General features: G+C 34.9%; 1 protein-coding gene across 1 annotated transcript in view; it reads right to left on the bottom strand.

Moving 5' to 3' along the window:
- Positions 1–22,498, bottom strand: part of rimbp2b (RIMS binding protein 2b) — a 141,387-nt gene extending 118,889 nt beyond the window's left edge. Inside the window, exons 1-2 of the mRNA XM_016448627.1 lie at positions 22,307–22,498; positions 2,637–2,782 (exon numbers count right to left, since the gene is read on the bottom strand). The gene's annotated coding sequence lies outside the window, so the exon portion shown is untranslated. The remainder of the gene's footprint in view (positions 1–2,636; positions 2,783–22,306) is intronic.
- Between the last annotated feature and the right edge of the window lie 25 nt (positions 22,499–22,523).

The following is a 22,523-nucleotide window of genomic DNA, read 5'->3' as shown; positions in this document are numbered from 1 at the left end:
ATAATATAATATAATATAATATAATACAATATAATATAATATAATATAATGTGAAAAAACGAAGCTGTTATTGCTCATGAATTCCCTTTCTGAGATCAATTATGAGGCATATTATTTCTTCTGCACAGCTGCTACATAAGAAGGTTGTGCATGCACGCAGCTTAGAGGGAGCATTGATCACAACAAAGTTCGCTATCATAAATATGTTATTTTAAAAACTAAATATTTATCACTATACTAAATCTAAAAACGTATTACAGCATGAGCATATTGTTTTTCTATGTTAAAAGTTGGTTTTGCAGTTAGTTAAAATATTGAGCTATATATATTCTGACAAATAAATAAAGGTAAGCACTTCAGCTTTTGAAAGTCATATTATGCAATTACAATTTTACCCTAACCATATAGTAATTACATGTAGTACATTAATATTACTCAGTACTTAAATGTATAATTACACTTTAACAAGGACACTTTAAAATAAAGTGTAACCAAAATGTATAATTACACTGTAGCAAGGACACCTTAAAATAAAGTGTAACCAAATTATATTACTATTATAAAATTACAATTCAAATAAATATATTTGGCACACAAAATGAGATGACAGAGAAACTCTCTCATTCACCATTTAATTAGCTAAATGAAAAAGTAACTGAATGACATCATTCTGCCTAACATCTCCTCTTGTAAGTCATATGAATAAGAAACAAAATAAAGGTAAGTGATAAGACGCTTTATTTTTGGATAAACTATTTTATTCACAACATAATCTCTCTTAAAATACAGTATAGGGTTATGATAATCAAAAAAGTCCTGAGCTAGATCAAGCTTTGATTTCTGCAAACCAAACTATCACTTTAATTAAATAATATTTTTCCCCCACTAATAAAAGATTTGATCATTAGGTAGCTCCACACAGGAGAACTGCTTTAAAACCGAAAATCAGGTTGTAATTCTAACTGAAAGCGACATTGACTCTAGTTTTTCATGTTTAATATTGTGTAAAGCTGCTTGATTTAAAGAGGTGGTTCACTGGTTTTTTTCTAGGCTTGATTGTGTTTATGGGGGGCAGTCTAACATGTGTTAATGCTTTGTTTTTTGCATTGAACTTTCAGCTTCGTAACTTTGCAGATATTGTTTATGCTCAAACAGCAACATTACACACTAACTAACGTTAAAAAAGTGAAATCGCAATCAACCACCCCTTTAAGGCTATCTATTGCATAAAGTACTATATAAATAAACTTGACGTGACTTTACTGGAGTGCCGAACTGCAGCGCTTGTGCAACATCCACATCGCTGTAATCAGATGCATTCTTAACTGCTGCTTTCTCACCGCTGTCAGTTTTTGTTGTGTTTATTTCATTATTTAGAAGAAAGCGCGCAGCATGTATTTATATATTCATCTAAACGCCGCTCAGCAGCTTCAGGTTCGGCTGCGTTTGCGCTCAATGCGCTGTGTCTTCGCTTGAATTGCATCCGGGAGAGCTGAATTACAGTCTTGCGCTACAGCGCCACACTGGTCAAACCGCATTACTGCAGGCTCTTTCATTAGGTCATATGAGATCAAATGACTACTCGACAACAAAAATATTTGTTGACAATTTTTTTATTGTCAACGTTGTTGATAATGTCGACTAATCGTTTCAGCCCTATCCTCAATGAATTTCATTAATAAGCCAAAAACATCTTCCTGTCAAAGGAAACAAACTCTTTTCCATGTCTAGAAACCCGACACACCTTACAGCTCACTTTGCTAACACCACTCCATACGCACATACTTTCAAGATGTCATTCTGCACGGATGGTTTTCCATTAACACTTAATTCTTTTATCACACTTGAGTGTTTCCTCAAAACAGTGTTGCCAAACAGGCATGGAAAAAAACTGATGACTGGCTGCCTCTCCACATACACACAAACATATGCACCACTTCTACATGCTTATTTTCAGTTCCTGAACAATGCAATAATCTGACACACCAAAACAGGATAAATGACATGCTAATGGACTGCTTTTATAAAAAATGCTGTTTCCAAGCAACGAACAGGTAAGACGAGCTGCAGTTTTGTTCATGCACAATACTGACAACATGAGAGAAACAAAGATGAGACTGAGAAAGAGAACCAAACATACCAAGATGATGATGTGTAATCATGAGAACAGATATGATGCAAGTAAATGGCATAATTATGTTGACACTGTATTTCTGATACAGCATAAGCCAATGGCAATAAAAGCCGTGCACTACATAACGCAATAAATCTCAACTCAGTTTCATTTGGGTTAAAATTCAGTGCATGTAACCCAGTATTCTGTGAACAACACACCTTTAACAGTATTGGAAGCCTAATGACTTGTGAACAGCTTCTACTGGGTAACATGATGTGACAGAAATATAAGCCGGTGTGTGTGCATATAATCAATGCAATTCATTTACATCTGGCCCAGCACATCCAAACTATCTCTGGTGGGATATGTGTGCTTATACGTTTGTGTAATGTTAAAATCAATTTAATCAAGCATATAGGCAGAATAGAACACTTCTTCCATCTTTTCTTTCCTAAAACAAAACCCTTAAACATTGAGATCATTGGCATACGGTTAGGAGGACAGATGCATGCAGACTGACCAATAGTTGTGCTGTTGTCGAAGCAGGTAGAGGGCAGCAGTCTCAGGTGAGAGTTTGTGTTTCCTGTCCTCTAGCAGTCGGTATGCTTCCACATGCTGAGGCGATAACTCAGATAAATGCAATGGAAACACCTCATTCCTCCGTTTCTGGAAAATACAGAAACAAAACCTATCAATACAGAATAAATAGATATATAACAAATAGTAAAATATTGTATTTTTAATGAATTAATACATCATTTTATTTAGGAAGGACACATTCAATTCATCAAAAGTGTCAGTAAAGACATTTATAATGTTACAAAAGATTTATATTTTAAATAAATACTGTTCTTTTGAACTTTCTATACATCAAAGAATCCTAAAAAAATGTATCATGGTTTCCACAAACATATTAAGCTGCACATTTGTTTTCAACATTGATAAAAAAATAAGATGTTTCATGAACAGCAAATCAGCATATTAGAATGATTTCTGAAAGATCATGTGACACTGAAGAATGGAGTAATGATGCTGAAAATTCAGCTTTGACATCACAGGAATAAATTACATCAGAAAACAGTTATGCAAGTTGTAATATTGCCCTTTGTACTGTATTTTTAAAAGCAAAAAAAAAAAATGGCTTGAGTATGAGACTTTAAAAAATAAATAAATAAATAAATAAATAATATATTTTTTCTTTTAACAGACCCTAAGCTTTCAAGCAGTTAAAACATTATACAGAAGTAATATTATTATAGAAATAATTCATAAACAAATAACATGTTGTATCTTCTGATATTCAGTGATGTTATAATAGAAAATATAAAAATCCACCGTGGTTCCAGAAGTATTTGGACACTTTTGTCATTTCTACACTAGATACTAAATCAGATCAGTCAAGTGGCATCTGCAAATATTGTTAAAGCTTTTCTCAAAAGTCAAAACCAACTTCACATTTATGTGCCATTTCTGCTAGGTCAAAGATGAAAATATTATAAATGATAAACTTTAATATGTTTTTTTTCCCCCTTTCTACAGGAATAAAATATGAATCTTACTGCTAAACAAGCATATCATCTACCATTAAACAGTCTAGCTAGCTAGCGTGTCTGTGTTTACACTGTGTGTTCTTTGTTAGCAGAATGACTCTTTTGTGGTTCTTGTCAACAGTGGTGCTTTCCTGTAAGGCCTGACTTTAGCAGGTGGCCAATGAGTACAAAGCAACATTACACCATCATCATGTTCTTTACACATTACCAGGGGCTATTACTACTCTGGCAAGCAAACAGGAGCTTATCAGCGCGTCTGTTTATACATGTGTATGTGTGCCCATAAACTGGTTTGGGTTACATACAAAACATTAACATCTGCTCCAGTTGATTGTAGAGAACAAACAAGCATGAAAACAGAGTGTGGGTATATTAAACTGCTGTAAATGGACAACACACACAGAATGATTTTGTTTGTTGCTGTTAGTCCTGCTAGCATGCGGATAAACCAGATGTTTGGCTCCTTCAGCAAAAGCTCTCAGTGCCCGAAAAGCTTACAAATTCAAGTGGCTGTCAGCCTCCTATGATCTGATTGAAATATTATGAGTGAACAAACTGAACATTCAAGAAACAGCCACTTGACTCACTATGAATAGAAGCGCATAATCAACATGACATGCTAAGTCATACTCGTACGTCCAAAAATGTGAGACCACACTGAAAATCTTGTTGCCGTTTTCCTACTTTTAAAAAATGTATGAATGCAAATAAAAGTTGATGCAAACTAAAAAACTTTATAAATAAAATATTAATATTTAAAAAATGTTTGCCCTCCAAATCAGTGTCAAGTAATGTGACTATTAAAGTCAGTCAATATGCAAAAATTATGATGTCAGATAATCAGACTTTATTATCAAAAGACAAGGTTAGTTCAGGTTTTGAAATGTGGTGCAGTTTCACAAAACATATCAATAAAATTGTGATTCATAATTGTACTGTTTACTATAGTGTACTATACTTTTAACCTTAAAAAAATGGGGGGAAATTATTAAGATGTATACATTCACATGTATTCAATGTTTAAAGAAAAAAAAATATTTTAATATATTTTTCTAATATTTTAATAAGAAAATATTACATTTACCTTGTTGGTTATACCCCATGACATTTTTTAGAGACATTAAACTGCTTAAAAATAATTATTTATTACACACACACACACACACAAATTGTACATTTCTAAGAACTTGATGTGTTTAAATTAGATTTTTAAAATATTTTTCCTTTTCTTTATCTTGAACACTTGTATGTCATTTACCCATTAAACAAAAATGTAAATAAATAAATAAAAATACAGGCAAAATAAAAGAATTTTCAGTAGCAGTCTCAGACTTTTGGACCCCAGAGTATATAATTTATATTGAAATACAATAAAGAAGACTGACTATGCAGGACAAATACTGGATTGACTATATCTATGATGCCATTTGAAAAATACTTCATTAAATAAACTAACGTGGTACAAAAACCACCAAAAACAGCCATGTAATGACCCAGCAAGCAGATTACAGTACAGTAAATACATGAGGCATTTGAGATCTCCAGATACTCACACCTGCCTAAGCGTCCGCTCTTAAGACGAGTTAGCCTAACGGTTAGCTTAGCCCTCCAGATCACAGGAAGCAGAGGGAACAAAAAGCATGTTTACTAATTCATGGCAGCAGTCAGGTGTAACGTGGGGCGGCCTTTGTTCTGGAGAAGATTCAGAAACGTTACACTGATGTCCCGAACCATGGATAATCTACAGGGCTAAAATTAGACTGTTGTGTGAATAGCTGCGAAAAGAAAATGGTTTGATCATTGACAAGTACGTGAAAACAGATAGCCTTGAATAGCCTGGTGACCCCCGGGCATGTTGTGTTATGCTTTCGTGCAACTGTGTCTTTTGGCTGCGCATGGGAGTCAGTGTTTTCGTCACAACTGATTTGATAAAACTGTCTGTCTTCTTGACGTGGCTCATGACATTTTCTGAAAATAATCATTAAACTGGTCCAAAAAAAAAAAAGTAAGTGAATGAATAAATGGACAAGTTACAAATACAGCATATGTAGAAATGTGTAAAAAAAAAAAGCCAAATTATTTTATGCTGGCATGGACCCCAGAATATTATGATCACCTTTTCTAAAATAATGTCAGCTGCTATATACATTTTCATACATGAAGACCATTTGTATGGTGAAAAATATTATAAAATTGTGTAAAATATTACCAGTAAAATGTTTTCTATTTCTTTATTTCAACATATATTTATTAATACAACTGATTGAGTTTAACATAGTTTTTCACTTAGTTATTTTATTGTAATAATTGTTTTATTTAATATTTTTATTTTAATTATTTAATTATTTCCCCACTATTTTTCTCGTAGCTTTTCCTCATTTCATTCAATTTCATGTTTCAAGTTCCATTTCAAGTTTTTAATTGCCAATTCAAGAGCCACACACACTGAAACGTAAGACCTTCGTTCATCTTCGGAACACAAATTAAGATATTTTTGATCAAATCTGAGAGCTCTCAGACCCTGCATAGACGGCAACACAACTGTAATGTTCCCAGGTCCAGAAACGTAGTAAGGACATCAGTAAAACAGTCCATGTGGCATCAGTGGCTCAACTTCAGCTTTGCAAAGCTACGAGAATACTTTTTGAGTGCAAAGAAAACAAAAATAACATAATTTATTTAACAATTCTTCTCCCCCGAGTTACGTCTTCCGCCATTTTGGAGAGTATCCAAGAACGTTTACGTTCGGGGGATAAAGCGCGCGCATGAACGTAATCTGCGTAATCAGCGTTGTTTACGTTCGGGGGATAAAGCGCGCGCATGAACGTAATCAGCGTAATCAGCGTTGTTTACGTTCGGGGGATAAAGCGCGCGCATGAACGTAATCTGCGTAATCAGCGTTGTTTATGTAAGACGTAACTCGGGGGAGAAGAATTGTTGAATAAGTTATGTTATTTTTGTTTTCTTTGCGCTCAAAACGTATTCTCATAGCTTCGCAATGACAGAATTTTCATTTTTGGGTGAACTATCCCTTTAAGAAAGTTTTAGTACAACCTAATGTGCTGCAAAGAACTCCTGAAGAACTTTTTATAAGAATATAATAAAAATGACTACCGGAAATATGATAATAATAATAATATACAGTAAATATGTATATATATATATATATATATATATATATATATATTTGTTGTTTTCCATTACAAATATATCGAAGGAAAATTACTTAAGACATTATGTCTTGTTTTCTGAAAAATATATCAGAACTACAGTGGGTACGGAAAGCATTCAGACCCCCTTATATATATATTTGTTGTTTTTTCTTTTTTCTTATTTTTTTAACATTGTGTTTGGTACATTTTGTATTCCTCAAAGTTTTATTAAATATTTATTTATTTTAATGCTATAGCCCCTCATTTATGAACGCAAATCATTTAAACTGAAATGGTACATTTTTTGGTTATTAGAATTTGAACAAAGTGTTTTATTAAGCTGTAGATGTTTTTTTTACTACTGTACAATTCTTATTTCTAAATATTTAAAAAAGGGTAATACATATCACCTTTTGGACCCAATTTCATTAATTCACTGAGAGAGTCAGTCCTAAAAAAAGATTAAAAAAAACCTTCAAAACTTTTTAATGTCCAACACAAAAGCCCTACACAGTGAAAATAGCTCTTAATAAGAAGGTTTTAGTAGAATGTGCTGCAAAGAACTACTAGACCTTTATAAGAGTAGGCTATATAATCACACAATTGTCAGATATTCGTCATTTGAATGGCTGGCCACTCAATGACCTTTCAGATGCTGTGTGCTGAAAGAGTTGCTGTAGATCAGAGAAAGAGCTAGTGCACTGCACAGCCACTGGCCTCAAGAGAGTGAGCGGCAGGGTATTTATAGCCCTACTCGTCCCCAGCTGCATGGCTCCTACACCCCGCTAACAGGCAATTGGGCAACACAAGCTCACCCCTCCAGCAACCCACCACACTAACGTCCATAACGCAAACAGACATCTGGACATCAGCAGCCCTCAAAAGAGAGAGAAAACTGATCAGGGGAGGCAGGAAAAAGAGAAAACGGCTGAGAGAGAGCAAGAAAAAGACCTTCCATCACACCACATTCAGTGCGTTCACCTCTGGAATTTATAAACTAGTACTCGCTAGACATTTTAAAATCACAGAAAAACAATACAAAACCATGATTGTAAGAATATTTCATTCTCCTTCACCATTTCCTTCAGAGTGTTTGAGGTCAACTTCCACAAAAAATGACTTCTGACAATAATAATAATACAAATTTAAATTTGATTGCTTTAAATATGCTTAATTTGTCAAAGTATGATATTATTTAAATTAATTCCATAAAACACACTTGTTTTGCCATTTTATTAAATGACTGAATTTTTATGTTAATACATTTTGCACCCCTCAAAGTTTAATTAAATATTCATACATTTAAATGTTATATCCTCTCATTTATGAAAATGAATCATAAACTAAAATGGCAAACTTTTAGTTATTAAAATTTAGTTTTATTGGTTTTTATTACTGTAAAATTCTTCTTATTATATATTTATTATATGAATTTTATATTTATATAAATTATAAAATAATAATAATAATAATACATTTATAGCATAATATTTAAGGAGAACTGTGTTATGAGTAAATAAAAAAAAACAGACAAATGTTTTTTGAGAGTTGTTTATAATTATAATAGAAACATTACCAAGCATCTGGTATAAAAATTCGCCATGAACGCAGTATAATAAATAATAAATAAAAAACTATTCCCATACAATAAGAAACAATTGCAACAGATTAGCAAGCTGTCATGCCAGTTCAGCACCACAAAACTGACCGTCCCTTTGGCCCAATGTCTATCTTTTTAAAACAAAAAAGGGTCTGAAAAGTCCTGCATTTTGTCAGCTTTGCAGAGCTGAGCTTGTCCTCTCCCCATTATCAATATTAATTTGCGTGTTTGGCTGTCTGTGAATACGGTTAAGCCTTTTTTCCAACAGCCAGGGGGCCATTTGTATTGGGTCAAGTGTGGAATGCTGCCAGCATAGGCAAACATTTGGCGAAAGGCTCGGCTGCATGTCCTGTGAAACTCTGCAGACGGAGAGAGTGTCAGTCTAGAAGGCGGCCACCCCTCCTCACCATTTTCCTAATTGGTTTTCAGTGAGGGCAAGGCAAATTAAATCTAGCCTATTACAGCTATGCTATTCAATTAGCCTTTGCTACTCCCATGCACTAAGAGGCAGAGATAGAGAATCTGCACTCATCTATTCGGTGCGCTACTCAAATTAACATGGGACCACCAGAAAGAGAGAACAGCACTTGGAGAAAAGGAGAAGAAGAAATTGGAGTTCTTTGAAGTGCAGATGTGATATCCAGCTGCAAATATACATTTTTGGTCATATTTTACAGTAAAAGTTTGGGAGGTTTAAGGTATATGCACTACGGTTCAAAGTTTGGGGTTGGTATAAGACGTTTTAATGTTTTTGAAAGAAGTCTCTAATGCTCACCAAGGCTGCATTTATTTGATTAAAAATACATTAAAAACTGTGACAGTAAAATACTGTGAAATATTATTACAATGCAAAAGAACTGTCTTCTATTTTAATATATTTTAAAATGTAATTTATTCCTGTGATGGCAAAGCTAAATTTTCAGCACTCATTACTCAATGTCACATGATCCTTCAGAAATCATTATAATATGATGATTTGCTGCTCAGTAAGCATTTCTTATTATAATCAATGTTGAAAACAGCTGCTGATTAATATTTTTTGTGGAAACCGTGACACACTTTTTAGGATTGTTTGATGAAAAGAAAGTTCAAAAGAACAGAATTTATATGAAGTACAAAACCTTTGTAAAATTATAAATGCCCTTTGTCAATTTCAGTAATTTTAAAACATCCTTGCTGAATAAAATTATTAATTTTTATAAATTAAAAAGTATAAAAAAAAAAAAAACTCACTGACCCAAAACTGTTATATGTGCCAGTAAAAAAAAAGATACACTCTGTATGTTACCATTTCAACCATTTAAAAGTCATCAAAAATAGTAATAATAATACTAGTAATAATAATAATAATAATAAAATACAATAAAACAAAGGCAAGTATGGGAATTATATATAAAAAAACTCATCTTATATCTTATATTTGCATTTTGTCAAAATACCTCTTACCTAGATTACACAAACATTTTGGCAAATTCATAACTATGTCAGCAATTTTAATGATTTAAATCCCTAGGTCATAAGGTTTTTAAGATCATAAGAAATTCTGTGTTGAAAAGTGTATTGAAACTTTTGTCTGGTGTTTGAGTCTAGCCTATCAAGCCATGATCCTGTTTTCTTTCTCTCTCTCTCTGTCACTCTCCTTTTTCTTTCTGCTGTCCTAAAAAATAATAATAAAATAAAGTGTGGAGGTGTAAATAAAGACATGTTCAATAAGACCTATTCAAAGTGAGAAATGTACTTTTCTTTTCTATGCAGTGCCTTCTGTCTTGTATCAGAACACAGAGAGGAAAAAGGAAGGACAAAGATAGCAAAATAAAACAAAAACCTTTAGAAAGCTTGTAGGTGACCTTATTCCTTTAGCTGCTTTGTGGCATCACAAGCAGCCTCTTAAAACCTCATAAAATTGCTCAAAGCCATAATGTCCTTTAACACAGGCTATGAAAACACTGCTTTCACAAATGCTGACGTTACTGTAACTCTTGAAGGAATGAACTTCAGGAAAGAATGTAAGATTATGATTACAGCCTCGGCTAAGTAAAGAGGACAATAACAATAGGTCACATACTCGTTAGCACATTAACGGTCTCTGTGGAACTCCAGCAGTGAAGATGAATCGAAAGGAGTGAAGATAACACTCGAAAAAAGACAAAAAAGAAAAGACAAGCATTTATCTGAGGGCACAGTGGGACAATATTTATGCTGACATAATGATGTGTGAAATTAAATTGATCAGAACTGCAGTGAGAATTAATTAGCTCTGCAGAGTAAACAAGGGTCCTTTCAGCCCTTTTCTTCCTATTGATCAGCACTCCAGGAGAAAAACACACACACAAAAAAAAGAAGCAGCTAAACTTTGAAAACCAGATCCAAAAAAAGGGAAAATTCATGTAAAAAAATAAATAAATCATCATTCACTGAAAATATATAATCTCCTATAGTGGAGGGCAATATTTTCATTAAAAAAAATTAAATTGCTGCCTTTTTTCTCACACAGACTTAGCGTTTCAGATTACTAAGCACCAGATTACTTTTATAGTGATTTTTTAAAAATAATTTTATTCAGCAAGTTGCATTAAATTGATCAAAAGTGACAGTAAAAACATTCATAATGTCTTAAAGGCCTTCATCTATTTTCACTATACAAAAAGAGCTACAAAATATCTCATTTTGTGTTCCGAGGAAAGAAACAAATGCAGCTTTAGAACAACATTATGAGGAGTAGCTAAATTGCAGAATTTTTGTTTTTGTGGTGAGCTATCACTTTAAATGAATGACCACAATTTAAAGAGAACAGAAGTGTAAAATATGAACACTGCAGGCTACATCACACCACAGATTTGCTCAGTAATAAGTTGATTAATTACGGCGCATAATGATACAGTTCTAATCTCTCGTTTCTGATCTATTTTTTTTAATCACATCGTTTAGACTCAATGCCTCATAATTCCAGTTCCGTTAGCCGCCGAGCAGCTGTTTCCAATCTGTCCCAGATCACTGAAGAAATCCCTGACAACATCACATCTTGAGCCAGTGCCCAGCAAGCTAAGAAAAAAGCAACGCTACATTTGCCCAGAAAGGGTGGATCCAAACAAGTCTACAACAACATATGGCATATCCAAAAAAACAAGTCATCAGCTAGTCAGCTAAACAAACAAACAAAAAGTACTATCAGCTGTTTGAGAGAATTTAACCTAAAGAAACCCTATGAGAGTATATATCAGTATTGGAAAATATATAAAGATGTTTATATTTATCTATTAAGAGGTTCGTAAGTAGCAGAAGCCAAATGAAGACAACTCAGAGAAGAATTTCTCATTATAACACACTCAGAGCAGAACTATCACTTTCTCTCAAACATATACATACACAATAGTTAAGAATCCTCTAGACAACTAACACAAAGAAACTTCATTATAGTGAAGTCACATACTGGCAGCCACCGTCTCACAGTAAACTGTCTTTATAAACAAACCTCTCAGAAAATCTCCAATACACCTCCGATTTGATTCCGGCTCAGTTTTTGAGAAGGCTGTAGTGATGTGCTATTCTATTTCCTTCTCTAATGATGGCTAAAGGCTAGCATGTATATGCTTAGACTGTCAGGATGACTTCAGTGAGCAGCAATAGAATGGAACTTTTCCTCTAATCCACTCGCATCACTGTCAATCCAGACTTATCACATCCACAGCAGGCCAGCCACCACAGATCAATTTTACGCCTCTTAAAGAAAACAAATCATCACAAACCAAACTTTCATTGATCTTTTGAAATTAAAAAGTCAATGAACTATACACAGAGTCATATTTAGAACCCAAAACTCCAGTTAAAATAGCTGTGACTCTGCAGCCTAAACGCCAGGTTTGGTGTCTCTTATTAATAAGTGTCTCCAAACCGGCTCTGTTCCTGCCAACCTTAAAGTCGCTACGGTCACTCCTCTGCTCGAGAAGCCTTCACTGGATCCTTCTGTCCTAAAATTTTTTCGCCCTATTTCTGTTTTACCTTTCATTTCAAAAGTTTTGGAGAAAATTGTGCTGAATCAACTTCAACATTTTCTGACTAGTAATTGTATTTATGAGGTTTTTCAATCTGGTTTTAAGTCTGCTCACAGCACTGAGTCCGCCCTTTTGAGAGTGTTAAATGATAATTTACCTCTCTACTGATTCCAGAGACTCGGTGGTTCTTATTCTTTTAGATCTATCGGCTGCTTTTGATACCATAGACCACTCCTCACTATTATCTAGATTAGAGTCTTGGGTAGGTCTAGTCCTCTTCCTAAATGAAGACAAGACCGAGGTAATTGTTTTCGGTCCAAATGATAACTCTCAGTGTATAAGCCCTGAGTTAGAAAGTTTATCCATTTTTAGATCCTCGCGGGTGCGGAACCTAGGTATTCTTGTCGACCAGCATTTAAAATTTGATAAACATATCTCTTCTGTCATTGGGTCCAGTTTCTATCAGCTTCGTTTACTGTCTAAAATTAAACACTTTCTCACTCCAAAAACTTTAGAAATGGCTGTTCATGCGTTCGTTACGTCTCGTCTAGATTACTGCAATTCTTTATATTGCGGTATATCTAAATCTCAAATTGCACGTCTTCAGCCTGTCCAAAATGCTGCAGCCAGACTTCTTTTAAAGTTTCGTAAACATGAACACATCACTCCAATTCTTAGATCTCTACACTGGTTGCCGGTTTGTCAGAGAATAGACTTTAAAATTCTCCTCTTTGTATATAAATCCCTACATAACCAAGCTCCTGTCTATCTATCTGACCTTCTTTACTTCTATACTCCGTCTAGAAGCCTACGATCCTGTGACCAGGCCTTGTTGGTGGTCCCTCACGTTAGGCTTAAGCGTAGAGGGGAGCGTGCATTTGCGGTGGCAGGGCCACGACTCTGGAATACCCTACCTTTAGAGATTAGAATGGCCCCTTCTTTGTCTGTTTTTAAGTCCTTGCTAAAAACTTATTTGTTTTCCTTAGTGTATTGACTACTGTGATATGGTAATTTTTAAACGTGTGGTTTTAAAATTTTGTCTGGTTTGTTCTCTGTGTATGTGGTAAAATTGTTGCTCTTCTGGAAAGCACTTTGGTCAGCCTGGTGGCTGTTGTATATGTGCTCTACAAATAAAATGAACTTGAACTTGAACTTGAACTAAGTATATATACATATATATATATATATATATAAAAAATGTTGTTGTTGGGAAATTAATACTTTTTTTCATCACGGATGCATGAACTTGATCAAAAGTGACAGTAAACACAAAAAAACACTACAATTTTCAAAATTGATAAGAAATATTTCTTGAGTAGCAAATTAGCATATTAGAATGATTTCTGATTTCTGATCATGTGATACTGAAGAGTAATGGCTGCTGAAAAACAATCAGCTTTGCCATCACAGCAATAAATAACATTTTAAAATATATTAAAATAAAAAAACAGTTATTTTAAATTGTAATACTATTTTACAATAGTTTTGCTGAGCATAAGAGCATAAATTTAACTGAATTTGGTAGAGTGCACAAAAGTCTCAAAAAATGTAAAAATAGAAAATTGTCATGAAAAACTAAAATATGTTTCACTTAACTATCATTACAAATGGACCACAAGAAAAAACTTAAATTATAATTTTTTTAATGTATGACTAGACTGTCCCTTTCTATCTACATGTGTAATTCTATTTAATTCTAGTTATGTTCCTGTGGCTCAGAGGTAGAGCATTGCGTTAGCAGCGCAAAGGTCGTGGGTTCAATTCCTAGGGTACATACATATTGGTAAAAAATGTATAGCCTGAATGCACTGTAAGTCGCTTTGGATAAAAGGTTCTGCTAAATGCATAAATTTATTTATTTAATTTAGTTCAAAACCGTTAATAATATCTAGAGCCATTTTCATTTTCTCTTGTGGGTGTTTTGTATTCAATAACAGAGGTCTAGTAAATAGAAATTAGCTACATGCTTTGAAGCACCAATTACTTTTAATGAATCATTTACTTAAGGATAAAATCACATAGATACGTAAATATCTAGCATACATGACAATAAACAAACAAATGTTCTGGCTTACAAAGAATGTGAACACAAACAAGCCGTCAGTGTCCAAAAAGTTGCCGGATGTGACACCAGATGTCCCGCCGTCATCACATGGGGTGGGTGTTTTTGGATGATTACAGGGCGAGCTTTGAAGCTTTGGCTGTCACTGAGAACATCACTGTATAACAGAGGCGGCCTCCCAAGCTCAGCTCTACTGAAAGGTGTTACTTCATATGAGTGTGAATCCCAACATGATTGGATCAACAGGTCCTCTGCTCTCATATGCTCAGGTCATAAGCAATCACACGGAGAGCTAAATCCTGTCTCGCATGCAGCCTTAAAACTAGCTGGTGTTCGTCTAATCACAGGCAAAAAAAAAAAAAAAATGTGATTGAAATTGGCACTGATTCTCAGGTCCCAGACTAGTGTTAAATGAGGACCTGTCCCAATTCAAGCTTTGCAGTTCATACGGCACACAAATACGGCAAGAGACAGTGAACATCTTAAAGGGGTCATATGATGAAAAAAAAAATGCTGCAAAAATGGCCCACATTTACATGTCAATAAAACCGAAACCAAGAAGGTCTATAATGCATGAAGGAAGGTATTAAAAAGGTATTAAAGTCGTGTTTATATACTGGGCTGATAAAATAAGCATTTCTGATAAAGAATTAGCCGATTTGTTTGCAAGGTTAGAACCATTAAAAAGTAAATTAGATATCTACGTGAACAACTATATTTTTCTGGGTTTTTTCTATTTTTCACTCACAGTCCATTTTTGTGTTTTAGAATAGCCGGCATTAATGTCATATAAAAACAACACAAACTGTGGTTGGACGCTTTACAGGTTGATCAGATGGCCTTGTTTTGTCTAAGTGGGTGGTTCTTGGCCAGAATAAGCAGTTGTCCACCGTGAAGTCCTTCAGAAACATAAAATGGAAACGAGACAGCTTAAAAACTACAACAACCTCAACATAGACAGATCTGGGACCCCAATAAATCATGAAAAAAGAATCCTGTCATATATTCTTATGAAGTAGTTGCAGATTTTATTTAAATAATGCTATTTTCAAAATGTTCATTTATTCAAATTCCTTAGAATCAGCATAAATCTGGTAATTGTGAAAATGAATTTATATTTAAACACTTAAAACACAGAGACATGTTCAAACATAGTGAACAGATTCAAATATGGACAGCTGTGGAACAAGCAAGGTTTCATTAATTAAAATGTATTAGAGGTTTACATACAATAAACTGTTATTTAAAACTGCTATATAAAAATTTATTTAAAATACATTGAATTTATTAGTGCTATCACATCAAAGCTAATTTATGTGTGACTGACAAATATATTAGTTTATATTACAACTGTGTGACCCAAGTGGATGGAAATTCATATATATATATATATATCTTAAATATAGGCTACAAATATGTTTTGAGTCTTGCATTTAAGCCTGGTCTTTAACAACATCCATATACCGTAGTATTTTACTATTTTATTTACATAAGCAGCCACCTTATGTAGTATTTACATACTACATTTACATTTTACATCTGAACTTCAGCCTTAGATTTTCATTTTGTTACAAAAATGAATAATAATACCCAATTAGTAACTGAATGGTGGTGCAGACTCTCTAGACCCCTGTAGAACATCACCGCCTCTGTGCTGTGTTTGTATCATTAAAAATCAGAAGCGAATCGTGGCTCTCAGAGGAGAACCTGGATATAATCAGTCTTTTTTATTATTTTAAATCTATCTGCTTGGATTGATGACAGTCCAGATCAGTGACGCTGGAAGTAAAAGAGCGGCTATTCCATCGGCAGATCTGAAGCAAGCCGACTAGCTGGGCTGAATTCCCAGTACTGTGAGACAGCAGGGCTAAATAGAATGTCAAGGTTATCTCTTAGTAACGCTGGCCTGAGCTGTGTTTTATTTGTCCCAATTAAAGCCAATTAAACAGCTGGAAATTACAGCGAGCTGAGATCTGTCTCCTCTACGGGAATACTGGGTCAGGGTTCGATTTATTACACTATCATGAACATCAGGTTTCACTGTGGAGTGTTACGTGATATTGGAGTTCCTTGGACACTCTGGCTTAGGGTGTTCCCACATGTACGCAAGACTAATATAAACTCCATAAACTCATTATGGAAGCCCTTGGGAAGGCAGAGCTAAATGACAGCGTTTAAAAGAAATACATCTGGGAGAAAGCAGTGTACGTCATAATACTGAAGAAAAGATCTTGTGCTATTGTCATTTTATTGCAACTCCATTGTAATTGCATTAAAAGAGTAACCAACACATTATTCAAAATGTCTCTTTTTGTGTTTCATTAGAAATGAAGTCCTAGAGGTTTGGAACAACAATAAGCGTAATTTTAATTTTATTTTTGGTCAACTTCCTTTAAAGCAATAGTTCAAACTAAATGAAAGTAAATTTGCTGAAAATGTACTTTCAGGCTATCCAAGATGTAAATGAGTTTGCTTCTTCATTTTGGAGAAATTTAGCATTACATCACTTGCTCACCAATGGATCCTCTGCAGTGAATGTGTGCCATCAGAGTGAGAGTCCAAACAGCTGATCATCACAATAGTCCACAAGTAATCCACACTACTCCAGTCCAACAATTATTATCTTGTGAAAATCTGTGTTTTTAATAATCAAATTCATTAAGATGTTTTAAACCGTTGTTTTCGCCTAAAATACGAGTGCTCAATCCATAGTATTGCTTTCTCCAGTCAAAGTCATTTAGTCTGAATCAGGAGAGAAATATGCACAGATCAAGTGCCGTTTACGAGCAAAAGCAGTCCAAAATAGTTCAAAACAAACATGTCAGTGGATTTTGATGTGAGGGGACAACAGGGAATTAACTTTTACACTGGAAAAAGTGTTATTATGGATTATGGCCAGAAGTGATGTTTAAAATTAAAATGCCTTAGTGATGGATTTGTTTCTTACAAACATGCAGCTTTTTACTTCACAAAACATTAATTAATGAACTGGAGTCGTGTAGGTTACTTGTGGATTATTCTGATGTTTTTATCAGCAGTTTGGACTCTCATTCTGACGGCACACATTCACTGCAGGGGATCTATTGATGAGCAAGTGATGTAATGCTAAATTTCTCCAAATCTGTTCTGATAAAGAAACAAACTGGGGCCAGTTGCATAAACTTAGCCACCATCTTAAGACTGTGTCTTAAGAACTCGTTTGACCAACTAGCAGTTGCCAAAGGGTAATAAGACCAATCTACCTTTTCATAACTGAATTTAAAAAGCTATGACCAGTCTTGAAGAAAAACAATTAGTTGACTAACCTTTTAAGACTAGTCTAAACCGTTTATGCAACCAGCCCCTGATCTACATCTTGGATGGCCGGAGGGTGAGTACATTTTCAGCAAATTTTCATTTTTGGGTGAACTATTCCTTTAAGTGTGAACACACAAACACTCCTCCACAGTAAAACATCTGTCCGCACACATAAATATAGCCTTCTCTATTATCTTCTAAAATGCATTTGTATGCAAACACCAGCCACTGACTGGCATCTGTCTTCGCTTGCTCGTCTCTCTCCTTCGCTCCACCTTCTTTCTCTTCCTCTCTCGCTCTCCATCTTTCTTTCCCTCTGTGCTTTCTTCCTTATCCCTGTCCTCCTCTCACATGCACACACATACTTCATAATTCACAAGCATGTCCATTTCCTCAGCAGCTACACACTTCTCCGGATAGGCTCATGCCGTTGACTGCTGTCCATCACAAAAATCAAAGTCAGCACACATACAGAGTGGACACTAGTAAATCTAAATCTAACACTAAATCCTCTTCGCTGAACAAGAATCAGATATAATTCCCAAAACACAGCATTTTAGGCAGAACGAAAGAACGATGGACACGTAGAAACAAGCACCTGCCTGATGAGACTCAAAGAACGTGTGTGATAGTGCACTTTAACCCCAGTTGAACAACACTATAATAAGATCCTGGTTGAGCATTTCCCTCTACTGGACCACAAGAATGAGAGAGGGGGTGCCAGTTATGTAATCTGGACATGACTGCCGCTGTTCATATAAGAAAGGCAGGGATGGAGGGAATAAGGCAGAGAGAGAGAGAAAGACACGTGCCCTGTACTGCCAGCAGAGCACTAAGCATCACCAGAATCCAGTTATTACAGCACGGTCTAAAAAAATGAGGGCCCTTTAATTATATTATTAGTATACTTTAAAGTCATATCTACCTAATGAAGCCTTTAATGCTGAAGTGGTTCTTTGTGTTCAGGAACAAAGATCTCGTTCTGCTATTGTTGCGATTAATCTGATGGTATATAGAAAAAAAATTCTTACACGCCATCTGCTTCACGTAACCCGAACAAGTCATAGATTCACAACATACTGCAGGTAACTGAACAAAAAACATCTGAAGCATCACAGTGTGTGTGACCTAATATTCAAATCAGTCATCCTACCTCCTTCATTCACTAATTACTAAAGCAAACAAAGAGGTCTGTAATAGAGTGCAACAGTGCCCGCCCACGTGTTGCGGAAATATATATATTTTTTCATATTCATTTGTCCATAAGAATTTTAAAAATGTCTTTAGCTAAAGTTATAAGCTGTGGGGTCGCAAGCATGACAAGCTTTGTGGCCATGATTTAACTAAATTAAAAAGAGGGAATGAATTAGTACAGTGTGGCATAATGTAACTAAAACGAGGGAACTAATTAACAAAACGTAGCTACAGATTATTAAATCACAGGAACAAATTATTTATGTGTGGATTTGATATTCATTTGTTCCTTCACATGTGGTGTGCGGGGCTCTGTAATGAGCCATGAGGCTCACAAGGTGAATCACAACATCACAAACTTTGATTTGAAGGGGAAAAAAGTATTTGGAAATTAGACAAAAAGACAAAGTAATAAGACTGGTGCTGTCAAATCGATTAATTGTGATTAATCGCATCCAAATTAAAAGTTTGTGTTTACATCATATATGTGTGTGTACTGTATTTTTATATGTATATATAAATACACACACATACAGGTATTTAAGAAATATTTACATGTTGTACACATTACATATTCATATTTCTATGTGATTTACATTATATATAAATATGTATTACATATATTTCTTAAATATATACATGTATGCATGTGTGTATTTATATACACATATAAATATACACAGTACACACACACATAGTATGTAAACACAAACCTTTATTTTGGATGCGATTAATCGCAATTAATCGATTTTACAGCCCTACTTGTAGCTCACAGTAAGTCTGTCTTAAAGGGGCACAAAATAATGATCTTTAAAAAACCATCATATGACCCCTTTAAAAGGTTTATAAATTATCATTCATAAAATAAAATATTGTTCATAAATTATCATATTTCATCTTAAAAAATGGCCTGTATAGCCTGTATCTGCAATGCTCAAATCATATGCACCGGACTCATTTTCACTGATGATATGACTGACAAACAAAAAAGGTGGGGGTTAGTAGGCAGATGCTGTGAGAGTTGAGACTCAAGCTGTGTGTGAAAGGTGTTATATTCTTCTTAATATTCTATGAGCTCTGAGAGAACACATTTCACGTAATTGAGACTGTTTATATGGCGTAAAGTGCTTTACCACAGAACAGCACTACCAAATTAATCTTTCTATAACAAACTAAATCATAACAACAGCAGAAGTTCAACAGCATCCCTAACAGTATACACATGTTGTGTGATAATAGGCTTATACTACTACAAATGCTCAAAGTTTGCATGTAGGTTACAGGTCCATTTTCCACATAGACAAGCTCCAAGAAGTGAAAACTTTCTGAGAATGCAATACTTTATCATCATTGCACCCCTGAGTGAGACATCTAATACCATATTGCATCATTGTTCTAGGAATTAATGTACTATGTCAATTTGTACAGGACAAAATGCCTGCTTAATGGGAATAAAGTTAAAGACTAGTACACTAGGGCTGTCAAAAAAAAATTCGAATTTTGAATATTCGTTGAGTTTAAAAAAAAAATCCACATTCGAATGCAAAAACGTTGCATTCGAATTTAAGGTCTGCGTCAGCCGTCAGGAAGCCTATCAGTGGCACACGAGATGCGATGACGATGTATGTGTCACTAGATGTGGCGCTTCTACGTTGTTCATTCATATATTGTGGAAAACGAGAGCATCAGTGTGGAGAAGATGTTGTTTACGTCAAAACTGAAACCAAGCCGTTCACACAGAATGCATATTTATCACATTTTCTAGAGGGACATCTGTCAGCGTTGCACTCACGTCTTGCAGAGAGCGGCATGTTTAGAAAGACATGTAAAATTAATGCAAGTTCAACTTTTAAAAAACATGTCTAAAGACGTTATGGCGTTTTTTCCCCATCCCACTGTATCTCATGTTTTTAAATGAAGAAAGTAGCCTACTCTTTGTGATTGGTCATGTAAAATTAATGCAAGTTCAACTTTTAAAAAAACTTGCCTCAAGACTTTATGGCGGTTTTTCCCTATCTCACTGTATCTCGTGTTTTTAAATGAAGAAAGTAGCCTACTCTTTGTGATTGGTTTTCGGTCCTTTGTATTAAACTATACATACATGCATGATGCTGTTTTTTTTCTAATTGTTTAAGCAACTTTATTAATTATATATGGTTTATAAACATTATTTTAAACATTATGCACTTTTTTATTAACATTATGTTATTTTATTACGCTTTGAAGAAACGTGCATAATATTTTGCTCGATGCGCCCTCTTGTGGCCTCAGGAGAGAAGCCAAAAGCGTTTTTCCCCCTAACTGAAATTATGCCTTTTAAATTTGAATATAATTCGAATTTTGATCATATTTAAGAAGAAAATTCGAATTTAGTTTTTCAGTCATTTTGACAGCCCTACAGTACACTATGTACAATAATTTCATTATATCATGTCCTTATTTTAATCTATACCTTCCACATAATATGATGTAACAGATGAGGTCTTGTCACATCACACTACAGGGAGATATATTACACCAGAGGTACACCATGTCATTATAGAATGTATTAATAATTAAAAAGCACATAGGTGATTGTATGCGTTTGAAATGGCAATGTTTTGGTGACAAGACCAAATAAAGCATCTGCTAATAACTATTAAACTGATTATGCTTGGAGTGAATTCAGGTTAACAGTTGATCCACCAACAGTTGATCTCCTATCCACCAAGAGACAGATATTCACTGTCAAAACAGATCTGACATCAATTGATATGATGCTAACAATTAAATCCCTTTACTTAAAATCTCATAGTTACTGAGATACAATCTCGGTGACAACAAGCCCTGACCTCACCTATCACTTTTAGGGTTGTTTAAAATAAAAGAACACGTTAAAATATTACTAAAACACAGAATTATAACTGATTATGACAGCGAGATCTAGAAGGAGATTAAAGAACTCACAAGTGATGAGAAAAAGAGGACTATCTCTTTAATAGTACAAGCTACTGTGAGAAACATTCAGCAGTGCTGCAATCTAAAATGGCTATGGACAAAAGTACCCCACACAGCCATGTGTTTAACTGGCAGAAAGACACTGAATAATGTTTTCAGCCCATTTAATACGGCACAGCGGACTACTATATGTATTTATAAGGTTATAGTGCAGACGACCGCACGAGCCATAATGACATTTACAGCCAAAGCAGCAACGTAAACATCTACCCGACTAAACAACCGTATTGTAACGCATTTAAAAGACATTTCTGACCAAAACCTCCAATACATTCCTTATCAACACAACATGCTCTCAGATCAGCTGAGCGCGTGAACCAAATCAAGCGATGGACAGCGACTCTACCTCTTCCTCCGCTCTTCCGTTAAAAGATGATTCCCGTAAAGACAGCCGCGTCCAACTGTGTCATATTAAGGGGCGGCTGACGGCTCCGGTCCGCTGTCCGTGCTATCCGGGCTTAAAACGGTTCATTAGCGACCGTCGGGAAGAGAAAAGCGCTGGAGCGGGCGGTACTGAGGAGACCGCACAGGCGCGCGCTCACCCACTCTCTCTCTCTCTCTCA

The sequence above is a fragment of the Sinocyclocheilus anshuiensis genome, unplaced genomic scaffold (assembly GCF_001515605.1).
Source record: "Sinocyclocheilus anshuiensis isolate Anshui unplaced genomic scaffold, SAMN03320099.WGS_v1.1 scaffold451, whole genome shotgun sequence".
NCBI classification, from domain to species: Eukaryota; Metazoa; Chordata; class Actinopteri; order Cypriniformes; family Cyprinidae; genus Sinocyclocheilus; species Sinocyclocheilus anshuiensis.
Note: the sequence above shows the minus strand (reverse complement) of the source record. Positions and strands in the feature narration are given on the sequence as shown.